The sequence below is a fragment of the Glossina fuscipes genome, unplaced genomic scaffold, assembly GCF_014805625.2.
Source record: "Glossina fuscipes isolate IAEA_lab_2018 unplaced genomic scaffold, Yale_Gfus_2 3, whole genome shotgun sequence".
Classification (NCBI taxonomy): domain Eukaryota; kingdom Metazoa; phylum Arthropoda; class Insecta; order Diptera; family Glossinidae; genus Glossina; species Glossina fuscipes.
The window spans coordinates 6,190,652-6,203,515 of record NW_023998417.1 but is presented as its reverse complement, the minus strand read 5'-3'; the positions used below and the strand labels follow the sequence as shown (position 1 = coordinate 6,203,515).

The following is a 12,864-nucleotide window of genomic DNA, read 5'->3' as shown; positions in this document are numbered from 1 at the left end:
TAGGTGTTAGGCAAAAAAAAAAAAAAAAAAAAAACCTGTAATGCATTCAGATGGAGAACAATGCGGCTTAACTACTTAATACTGGTTACAAGCGCTTTACATTTTTATGATTGAAATGTTTTTTCCATATTCGCATACACTCTCTCACTATCCTTAACCAAACTTTCAATTCCTTCTCTTTCCTCTTGTTATTCTTCTTCTGCTTGATATAGAATATATGCATGTGTGTATATATGTGCACGCAAATATATTTTCTTACTTTTTTCTGATTCGTGTTATGCAGCCTTTTGTAAGTTTTGCATGATTGAACATGCACGAAAGATATTTATTGTAATTTCAGATAAATCCTTTGAGTGTGCATTGTATCGCGCATGTTTATTTACGCGAATGTTTGAGCAATTTTTACACTTCTGTTAACAGTTGCAAGCAATCCTGAATAGAAGAACAATAAAACATTGCTAACTAACTAACACAGCAGTAACTAAGAAATAGAAATATTGGGGTATACTTTAACAGGAAAAATTTAACTCTCGACTTCTAGATCGCCAGAACATGTTATGGTTTGTATAGATTACTAACAAGGTATATAAAATAAAAAAAGACAAGTTTTAGTTGTCTGTGTTAAAGTCACGGGCTGTAAAGATTTCAACAAAAGACAACTTCCGGACTTGAGTTAATCACAAATATTTATTTTTTATTTTTATGGGCTCTGGAGGGCATATGTGGGCGGTCCAATAAATCTTCGCTATAAGGGGAAAGCAGATCGGATCATTAGTCTATGCTTAAAAAGAAGAGATATGTAATTAAAGCAGTTTCAAAGAACGTGACTGAAAGCCTTTTATATGCGCTGTCATGAATCGGTTACTAATAGTTAATGTCGTCGAAGCAGTTAAAAAAAAAAAAACAAGTCATTAAAATGTGTATAGATAAAAGTAATAAAAAGTAATACGTATTAAAAAAAAAGTCATTAAGGGGTAATGTATAGTTGAAGAGAAATATTGACGAAAGCTATATAGAAACCGTTTATTTTAGAGGTGGCGTACGTCAATTTATTTTGAAATTGTCAGCTGCATAATAAACGTTTCATACATTGAATGAAAATTAACTTTGCCTTAGTTTTCTATTTTTGTATGCTTACGTCCAATTATATCATATCGCTTGGATCGCAAAGGCTTTTTACACACATACATGCTTCTAATTGGGTGCTTATGTCCGTTGTTCACATTTGTTATTTGTTTTTTCGCGACAATAATTTGAAGTCGAATGTGTATTTTACGTCAACCTTGAAACGCGATGAAATGATACCTTATAGCAAGAATAGACAATTTATTAGACTACGCTATGCGCCGCCGATATCGGCTCCAGCAAAAAGGGTTTTTCATAGGCACTTTCCTTTAAGTCCATTTGCTTCTATGTGAATCTATCTGCGTAGTCTGCCTTTATTGATCCGCTTACATGTTCATCCTTCTACTTCTCCGAAAATTTTTATTTTTGCTATTTCCCGCCCTATTTTCGGTAAACAACCTCAGGTTCCACTCAGGCTCCACCCGCCATTAAGGTTTGAGATTTGCAGCGAATACTTACCAGAACCTTGTAATGGTCTCGATCGGTTTATTAATGAAATCAACATTCATACGCAACCCTCTAATGGTTATGAATTCACTTTGGTTGATGCACTTGCAAAACTCTTTCCCTATGAAAAATATTAAAAATTAAATTTTTTTTTTTTTTTATATGAAATCTTTCTTCTTCTTCTGGGAAGTTTTATGGGTGGTGGCCTTAAAAACAATGCGATTCCTTTTTAAGAGCTTTCTTCTCATGATTTTTGCGGTCTTATGATTGAACATAAGAACTGATAGATAGACAGGCAAGCAGCCAGTTATGCTTGAATCTACTCGACGAATGATTCTTAATGGATTAGTGTAATAAGAACTGAGTCATTCTCAAGCCTTTCTGACTGTTGTTAATGTCTGCTCGATTAACGATGTAGAGTATGATGAAAGTCGAAAGCTTTAGAAGTACTTGTTTATAGCTTACGGCAGCAGATATTGTATTTGTTGTTTTTTTTTTTTTCTTGTTTTGCCCGAAGATTCGTGCGATGAAATATTTCCAATTGGCCGATTGAGATACCCATAATCAACAACGAGCCGTCATCTGTTACACACTTGCTTGAGGGTTACAGATGTCTTTCGCTTGCTTCGAAGTGAATTTTTACTTTTCATTTGTTTTCACTTGAGGTATGCATATAGAGTTTGAGAGAATTTTTCAAATTTATGCAAACATTGACTGATTTATATAACTGCTTCATGCTTCAGGAAATCAAATTCATTCATATGCATTTCATTTCTTTCAATTGCCGCTTAAAGAAGCGGACAATTAGTATTGTCTGTGAACGTCACCTCCTCTACACTATTAGGTTCAATATATTTTTAATTTCCAATTATTTTTATGATACGTTCAATTTATGATCTCTCTAGCCCATTTATATTCACAATACTACTTCGCGTTGACAAACGTTGCTATGTGTTTAGAATAATAGGCGCTAACCAGCATCATCGTATCGCAGCGCTCATAAATAAATTATCGTTAAAAATTGCGATTAGATTTTTTTTAAAGTAATCATTCATAGCTTTTATTACTTTTGCGAAGTACGGACAGCAAATGTCACAAGCAGACAATAAACATCTGACATGAATAACGTTATGCACTAATGGTGACATTATCTTCCATGTAGATATATATATTCAAAAGCTATTAAATTGCTAAACAAAAGTAGAAATTAATTTGAATTACTTTTAATGAGTAGTGAGTGTCTACGGTTGATATGATGCGTTTGTGCATAACGTAGATGTTATTCATTTGTTTGGAATTCTTCTGTGTAATTAAGTTTTCAAATATTGTACACAGCGTCACAGTCACAGCCTTAATTAGATGCATGAGTGCAATTGTGTAAAACAATATTTAGGTGATGAAGAGCATTAACAACAGCAACAACAATAACAACTAAATACATATTTTAATACCTAAATAAACGTAACCTTTACCCCTATTATACACGTTGTGTTTGTTGCACATGTGGCCAGCAATAAGTTTGTATCGTAACAATGTGGTCATTATGATGATAAGACATTGCTGTTGTTGCTTATAATGTTGACATTTACTCATTTATTTAAATGTGCATTGGTTGCATTTCTATGTTTGTGTATTACATACGTACATTTCTCTTAATGAACTCATCATACTGAGAGATATGTACATTTAAGCGAAACTTTTTTTCTCATTATCTCGATTTCATCATCATCATCATTACCATCATCATCAACGACAGCAACAACAACAACAAAAGACCGCAGTGATATTAACATTAATTTAATTTATCTTCTAATCAGGATTCTTCATGGGCAGCAATAATCCCACGAGATTTGAATTTATTTTAATTAAAAATAAGTTTAATGATCTGCGAATTTCTTGTCAGTTTTAGAAGCAAATATCGGGCTAAAAGTAAATAAGCTTAGTTTTACTAGCTAACTGCGGAATTTAGTTTTTAAAGGGCTCTCGCGCTAGATAAGTCATCAGGAGCAAGGTATCACCCGAAGAGCACATAACGGATTGAAAATTAGTAACGTGATCTCCGACGTAATTTAATTTTTCAGCAGACGGAAGATATATAAAAGTTGTGGAAATATTCTCCTAAGAGGAGTGAAAATTTTGTCGTTGTACTTCATTTATAGTAGACGTACACTGGCAACATGTAATACTTGGTCATTTAAACTTATTTTACGTTTTATTAAAATTGCTAATCTTCATATCGAATCGCGATTTTCGATATCATCGCCCGCATTAAAATGAAGTTTTCCATTGGCATGTATACACAATCAACGCATTTGAGTGATTCCGAAGCGATTTTAATCTTTGAATATCTTTGCAATCAGTAGATACACTGTTAATAAAATCTTCAATTATTTTAATGTAAGCGCTTGCGATGCGTTTCCGCAATACAAAGCGCGCATATTTAATGGGGTTATGACCCGTGTTTAATTTCAAAACTTAACTTTGTGTTGTGTAAGTATAACGAGACTGAATCAATATTACATAAAAAATAATAATTAAAAATAAACATGATGTGTGCGCGTATGAGTGTAAAATATTATAAAATTTATTCTATCCCAATGGTTCTTAGTAATGTGTGCTTTAAGATCGAAGATTAACTTAATCAATCATGATTCAGTTAGTTATTATTATTATTTTATTTGCCAGTGATCTTTTTTTTAATGACCCGGTTGCGTCATAATTATCAATTCCAATGGGAAACTTTGAGTTCACTTTACTTTGATTAATATTTAGGGGAAAATTATAAATGTCTACATATTAGAGTGCAGAGATTATATTGGAGGTGGTCGGAAAAGTGATCCGATTCGTACCGTTTTCAAAAGGTTCACAACACTAAATTCCATCAAAACATCTAAAAGATTACAACCGCTTGATTGGACACACAAAAACACAAAACGGACAGACGGACAGACAAGCAATGTTACTTTAAATCAGAAAATGATTGCGGAGAGATCGACATAATAACAGATGGATGAATCTCAAGTCCTCCTCGATGTTGCATGCGTCTGCATAAACTTAATATATAACCTTGGGGTAGGGTGCAAAAATGCTGCATTCAGTGCACTGAAGAGCCATTGCTTTTTTTATACAATACGGATTTCGGATACGAACAAAAGTCACTAACTCTTCGTTATTATCATGACAATAAAAGCGCAGTGTTCGATCCAGGTACTACTAACCTTCAGTTTGAATACAAATCATTGCAGTTCACAAATTCCTTTTTTTTCGTAACAACGCTTTGCAATATTGGTTCGACGACTGTTTTGCCGGAAAAGCAGTTTAACTTTCAGGCCACTACAGCGGGTTTTCCCTTAATTATCATTGGAACGAATCCAAGTGATGCTTCTATTGTGTTAGATGACCTCATAGCTTACTATATTCCAACCGGATTTCACATGTCGTCTTTCTCTCTCGTCGCCTCTCCTGTAAGTTAAACAGAGAGAGAGAGTTATGTTTTCTGAATGGTTTCCTTTTTTTCGTTTGCACATATATAACTAGATCAGTCAACGATAGTTTGAGCGATATGCCGAATCCAGCCTTCATTACAACAAAAAGTTGTTAGTCGAACCAAATTAAAGCCTTTTGCTTAAAGCTCGTTTGATAAGCGCTGTAGCAATCTTCATTGTCACCTTCTCTAATTGTTGAAGAATTGTAGGAGTGGCGCAAACTTCTAATGACATTAATTCGAATAACTAGTTTACTTTTTCGACGCTTTCTGGCAAAACGCCATTAGCAAAATACTGCTGTAATGAAAGTAAACTCATTTTAAAAATTGTTTTCTTTTATTATTTTGTTCAAAAAGAAAAGGTAGCAAGAATATGTTATATGTTATATGTTATTTTGCGATTAATAGAATTTTATGATTCTTTTGAGATTCATTTTTACACTTCAAAACAAAATTTAATTTTATAGAAAAGAATTAAAATTTAATTCCCTTATGTGACCCTTTCTTTCTGTTCAATCCTTTTATCTATTTATTTATTTTTTTTATTTTTTTTTTTTGTTTTATTTTGTTGAGACATATGTTTTTTACCTTCAAAAGCAATGATTATTAATTAAATTAGAATCTTTTGATCTCTTTGGGGAGATAAAAGCTTTTCATAGTTATTTTCTTTGCCAGTAGTGTATCATAGATGTGCACATGCTTTGTGGCAACCTTTTGAACAGCCTCTGGTATCGTTTCAAAAAAAAAAAAAAAAAAAAAGTCTATGAACTTTTTTTTCTTTCTTGTTTTCTGGTTTTGAACAATTGCCAAAGCATTTTTCCAAAGTGAGTACATTAATTTTATTCCCTCTTGCTAACAGGAGCGATGTTGTTATGTTTGCTTTAGCCATTTATAACATTTTCTGCAAAGAGTTTCATGTAACGATGTACTATAGCTAATTGAATTTTTTCTTAAGGCTACAACTACATATATATATATATATATCAAAAATATTTGTACTTCTTGTTTATAAATGCAATTTTTATGCATTTTTATGCTTAAATTTTAAATTGTTAAAATCGATTTCTCCCATATGCAAATATCATATATAATAAAAATAATAAAATCAATTTTTAAATAGATTTGATATTTTCCTCTTGACTTGACTTCACGGAACGTGGCAAATTTTTAATTTTATTTGGAATTGAATTGACTGAATGAATTGATGATACACGTGGCAATTGCACGAAGTCTGTACGGTCTGTCAATTTTTTATAATGTCTAGACATACTCTAGCTAGTCTTCACATTAAGGAGTTTATCATTGATTTAAATTTTTTAGTTTATCTTAAACTAATAAAGACTAAGTATAAAAATGAAAAATTATTAAATTAAGTGCAAGCAGGCAGTTTTTAACCAACGTAGTTATATATGAGTTGATTTACACTATTTACACTTCTACCAAGACACTTTGCAAATTCCATCTGTTGTTCATTATATAGGTGTACACTTGTGTTCAAACAATCCCGATTTAGCCGACTTGACGTGGATAGGTTATGGAGGTTCCCAAGTCATATAACAATTCTTCTGGTAGTAGCTTTGTTGCGAACTCCTACCTAAAGAAAGTCCCAAGAATACACTCAAAGAAATCAATCCTTAGTTTAGAGTAAGATGAACAACAAGAAATTAAGGCTATATCCTCTTAAAAATCTAGACTTGATTGCCTCAGGTATTGTCATACTTATGTGCAATATATTGGATGGAATGTTTGTTTGTAAAGTGTTTCAATCCTATGCAATTTTCTCATTCATATTAGAGAATATTTTTAATGGAATTGCTTTAATTAAAAAATAATATATTTACTTGCTAATTACGGAAATATTAGCTTTTCTAACGATGTGCTTGGAGTTTTTATTGTAATTTTATTGCAATATTCGAATATATTAGGAACAAAGTAATTACTTAAATTAATAACTAGCAAAAGTTATTACATACGTTTAAGTTATAGTTGTAAAGCTTTTTTTGCTTCATACTCATAGTCATAACATAAATTGCACAGTGGAATATAAAATTTTTCGAAAGAGGAGAATGTGTATGCCATTACAAAGATCAAACAAAGTACATATGTTTTTAATGAGAGCGAATCATCTGAGTCATATATGTTTACATGATAAAGTTATGACAATGAATGCTCTCATGACTTGATAGTAGTGAAAATCATTTTAAGTTCTTCTCTTTTCACTTTCGATAGATCGGATCATTGAATTATTTAGTTCATTGCATTTTACATCGCGATTGGTCCATTTATCCTTGTTTGCATTTCCTCTCTAAATAGAGAGAAAGCATTTCACGACATTTTTCTGATTTTGTATATAACGCGATTTCGGCTGAAATTACAGCCCACATTGAAAAGCCCTATAAATGCGATTTGCAGAGCAAAATATATCCTATCTCTTTCAAATTAATTTAAGGTGCGTGCGTGAACGTGCATAAATATATATATATCTATGCGTGCATTTGTAGTTTTGTTATGCCTTGAATTTGTTATGGCCTCGCATTAATTTATTCATGGCGTCGCGCTTGTTTGTAAACAGTGCTTAACATTCAGGTGTCGTATTAAATAGTTAAAGAAAATATTATTAAGAAAATCAAAAATATTCTATTGCTTCATCCGATCTGTAATAAGCCTTTCTTATCACAGTTTAGTCTATATTCTCGATCAATTTTTATATTTTTAATGATGAGAACATCACTACAAGTCTTACATTCATCTGTATACGGGAACCCGTGCAAGTTTTACGACTGACGATGTCACCGATAGAGCAGTAGTAAGAGCGGCGGAAAAACCAAAACATTAACTCTATATATAAGAGCATTGCTGTGACGCCAATATAAAAGTCTCCCAAATGCCATTTAAGGGACAATATAGCTACAAGTTCGTCGTAACAGGTCGCTTTCATTCAAATCAGTTCAATTTTGAAGCATTTGTTGCTGATATACATAATGATTGCATGAAATTAATTAAGTTGAATCGCTGTTTTTTTAATTCTCTTAACTCACCTTATATGGATTTTATCTATTTGTATGAAAAGTAGTAATAATTTATAATGACTGTAGGAGAGAACGCGTTTTCTTCTGGAGAATTATTATTATTATGATAATATAATAGAAAGCAACAAAAAAATAAAATGCAAGTCGTGCATGATAAATGGAAGAGTTTACGTTCAATTGCTTTCTTTCTTATTAAACTTATAAAGGGGATGCATTCGGTTTACTAAACGTTTGCAATTATTAAAGATATGCTTAAGAGAGAGAGAGAGAGAGAGAGAGAGAGATTTCCCAGTCTGTTTCCCAGAAGAACAAATTATTTCTTATTAATCTCGTCAGGGTAAGCTTGAAAATATGAAATTAGGAAATCCGATTAACATTACCATGAAACTGATGATTGTCCATTCTCTCTTAAGGTATCGTTTAAAAAAAAATAAGCGGACTTTACATTTCTCCTTTCAAAAATTGCTATCTAAAGTTCAGAAATCCGCTAAATTGGCAAAAGGTTTCGGTCACGACTCTAATACATAACGAAAGCTGAGTATGTAAATATGATTTTTTTATGTTTGTGTAGAAATCACCTTAAAATATATTAAACTATTGTTCAAAACGCTCTAGTTCGAGTGAATGAATGTTTGCCTCATCTCTCAGTCAATTTATCGTAGTACACCAAGGAAAGCGAATAAAATATTTTTCTTTTTTTTTTTATCTCATAGTCTATTATAATTGAATATTCTCCTGCCCGGAAAGAAAATTTCCATTAACCTATATATGATATATGTGCACACATTTAATAACCACTTATTTAGATCGCATTGTGTTGATATTTATGACCATAAGACACTTGAAATATATCAAATTTTATTCATTTGCTTTTCTTACAAAGTTTATTAGATTTATGGGCAAAGTAAGCAAACTTTATTCGGTTAACCGAACACCTTTGGTAGTAAGCGGCAATAAGTTATATTCCCATAAGATATTTAATTCAATACCGAAAAGCCAAAAAGGCAGAAACTTCTCAACTTAGAAAAACACATTTAGGCTATTATATATTTTAGTTACAGGCAATGTATAATGGTCTAGAGATTTATTATCTATCCCATTGTCATGCACATGTTGAATGTTGATTGTACATATAAAATGAATTTGTATTCAGGCTGACATAGAAATGATGAGTTATTTACATAGATAGTAACTTTGCAAGGACATCAAGTCATCTTTTAGTGACACTATAAATAGGAAGTGAATACTTATAGCATAGCATAAAAGCAACATGATCTGATTTTGATTAATTGAAATGATAAAAAATATGCATATTTTTTTGATTTCTCTTATTTAGTTTATCAACAATATTTTCATGCATGTAGTCTGTTTTTACTAAGATATATATATATAGGAGAAATGAATTCCGTGTGGACTTGAACATGCCTAACTGCTTTAAAAACGATTTCTATAACATATTGATGTGATTGCCGATGAAAGTGCCGATGTTCTCGTTTATAACCTGGTGTTGTTTGTGATTTACTGAGGTCCCTTTTACGTAAAGTCGACTAAAAACTAAATCTCGTATCACTTAATAAGCGCTGTCAATTCATATGACAGATTAGTAAGCGATTATTAAATCTTATTAAATCACGCTTCTGCAGCAACAGCGTTCAGTCGCTTTGCCTAAGTTCCACTTATTTTTCATAACTATCTTGCATACTATGTGAATCTTACAAATCGCCTACAATTTCAAACACACTCATCACGGTATTGATCAGAACGAGAATCAAAAGTTCGTCAAAATGCATTAAAATGCATTCACTTATGCTCTCAATGTCATAATTCCACTAGGAATTATTCTATCATCTAAACAAGTAAAACAAAGTAAATGCAAATGTGCTCGCACAAGAAAGAGAGCAAAGAAGCATATGACTTTTCTTTCAAACATAGTCTAATATCTATCAATACTTGGAGTGTGATGTCCTAAAGATTACATTAATATGTATTAATGTGTAAGAAAGCGGTTGATGTCTTATAGATTTGGCTCATTATAGCGTATTATTTACCTATTTCGTGTAATTGGTAAACCGCTTGACCTCCCGAACATTGGTCTGTTATGAATAATGGTGTATACTACGCCAAGTAGAACAATTTTCAAAGTCCGAACAAATCCCAATATAAACTACACGTTAAGGGAATTGTTTTTGATCAAGGATTCACTACTTGTTTAGTACTTGGTCTGGCCACTGGGAACTTATAAACAGTTTTCGGAGGAAAGTGATTATAAACTGCACATCTCTGGAAACCTCATTGAACAACGGTTAAGAGGATGCGTAGGGTTCGTTTTTTTTTTTTTGAATATCTGGTTCGGTCACAGTGACCTTTTGAACACTGTCTTTAAACAGAATATAGCTTGCATATCGTTGGAAAGGTTATTGATCAATGGTTAAGGGGATGTTAGTTTCTTTTTTTTTTTGCAGCACTCGGTTCGTTCACAGCAAACTTTTCAACACCGTTTTTGAATAGAATACAGCTTGCAGATCCTTGGAAACGTTATTGATCGACGTTTAAGGGGATATTAGTTAAATTTTTTTTTGTAGTGCTTGGGATGCTCACTCCGGCGTAAATAAACTTTCTCTTTCCCAATCTCTTATTTAACGTAATACAAAAATTTTTTCAAATCAAAATTTAACTAACTGACATGAGAAGAATTATTTATAATGTTTTCTCCAATAGTTTCATTTTATTTATATTTGATTTAAAGCTTTCCGCGACTACGTTTAACAGATGACTGTTAAAACTTTTATTACCTAATTATATGTAGTTTAAACATAACAACACATTCTTTTGAAATTTAGTGGAAAAAAGGCCGGAACTTGTTCTTTATCGTTAATTCAATTTATGTGTACAGGTATGTCATAAATTTGTTATTATTAATCTATAAATTGATTGCATTTTATAATTTCGTTCGCGGTTCTTAGGCATATTATCGTGTACGTGTGACAGAATAAATAAAACGAATGAATTTATGACTGGACAATTAAAGCTTATCAAACAAAATAAAGGAACAAACATAGACACACAATGCAATTATTGTCATTAATGAGTTAACGATAACAAATTCAGGGCAACATTAAATTAATAGAATAATGAGAGAAGAGTGTGCACGTGTGCCAGAGTGTTGAGTTGTTGAGTTCAAAGCTAAAGTGTGTAAATTTCCTTTAGGACCAGAAAATATTTCTTTCTTCATATAAAGACGAAATTATGATTGCTATGAAAATGTGCGCTTAATTTTGAGGATTGTACCTGGGCTGCAAAAAAGCTTCACTCACTTTATTTTTCTAAAGGAAGGAATAGTCCTGAAACTCAAATATTTCAAGCTTTAAAGATAACGGAGCTCTTGAGATAAATTTTTATAAATAATTTTTCATATAAAAGGCAATCAAGATGGCATTTAGTCTTGATCAGATTCTTATATCGATTCCGAAAGGTCAAAGGGACAGAAGCTCCCTGGGCGGAGAATATATAAAATTGATGATGATTTATTGCATAAAAAAATATTGAATTTAATTGCTTGTGTGTCAACAAACTGTTAAAAACTAGATTTCAATTTTTCCTAACAAGTTTTTAATTTGAATAATTATATCGTTTGTGGGCTGCCTTTTAAGGCATTTATTCATAGATTTAACGTATGACATAATTGCTGTTATTAAAACAATTTATTTTTTTTTTGTAAAAAAAAAAGTATTTTTTTTTTTCGAAGCTTGCTTTACGTTTGCCATTGTGTGTTGACGGCCAATATAGGTGTTGGTCGATTGCATGTTTCGCTTAATGCAACATGTGTTGTAACATTTCCTTTATTATATTATGCGAAACGTTGTTAAACATGTCGAATTTTCACTTTAATAATAATGTAAATGAATTCTAGAAATTTTGTCATATTGTGGTGCTGCCAAATATTGATCAGCTGTACTTGCGTGGCTCTTTCACTTCCGTTATTTTATTCGACCAGATTAGAACATATACTAAAGAAAAAATCCTAAAGACTAAAAAGTTTACTAAATTCCTCATACTATATGTGACTCAGAAGTGTACATTTTTTGATTTAGCGTAATCCACCAAGAGAATCAATTAATATATGTGCAGCAGCAGTAAAGCAAATTGAATACAAATGATTGTAATGCCATTAAACAAAAAATTGTTATTGAGTCAACATTTCCAATAGAAGCTTACAATTATTAGAAATCAGTTCAGGATAGCGATTTTGATATATAAATATGTAATTAAGATGGGATCACATAGGTTTGTCTTCTGAAACCCATATAACAGCTCGCAAGAACAACAAATTGTCATACGACAACAAGATCTAATTATTGGCTTTTTAAGAACGAATGTAAAGTTCTATGAAAACCAAAAAAAAAAAAATAATAATTTCGCTAAATTTGGATCACTCTCTCCCATGTAAGGATTAACCATGAAAAATAAGTTTGTACTCAAGAGAAAGATGTTATGTCTAGGAAAGTAGTAGTGGCCTGTCTAGTGGGTAGTTGGTTTAGGATAACGAACAATTACCAATTATTTGTATAAAAAAGTTCACGCCCCAAAAAAATTAAGAAAGTTACTCTCATAGATCAGTCAGTTTTCATCGAACCTAAATGTTATTTTTTTTAAATTTAATTTAATTTAAGTTATGTCCCTATCGCGACCATAAGACCTATAAACGACTGATGAAATGAAGATATGTACAATAAAACATCGTTTGATCACAATCGTCTACCATCTACGCGAACTCTTGCA

The 12,864-nt window shown here is 31.7% G+C and overlaps 1 protein-coding gene across 1 annotated transcript in view; it reads left to right on the top strand.

Moving 5' to 3' along the window:
- Positions 1 to 12,864, top strand: part of LOC119635161 (5-hydroxytryptamine receptor 1) — an 88,265-nt gene that overhangs the window by 13,196 nt on the left and 62,205 nt on the right. The gene's annotated exons all lie outside the window — the stretch shown is intronic.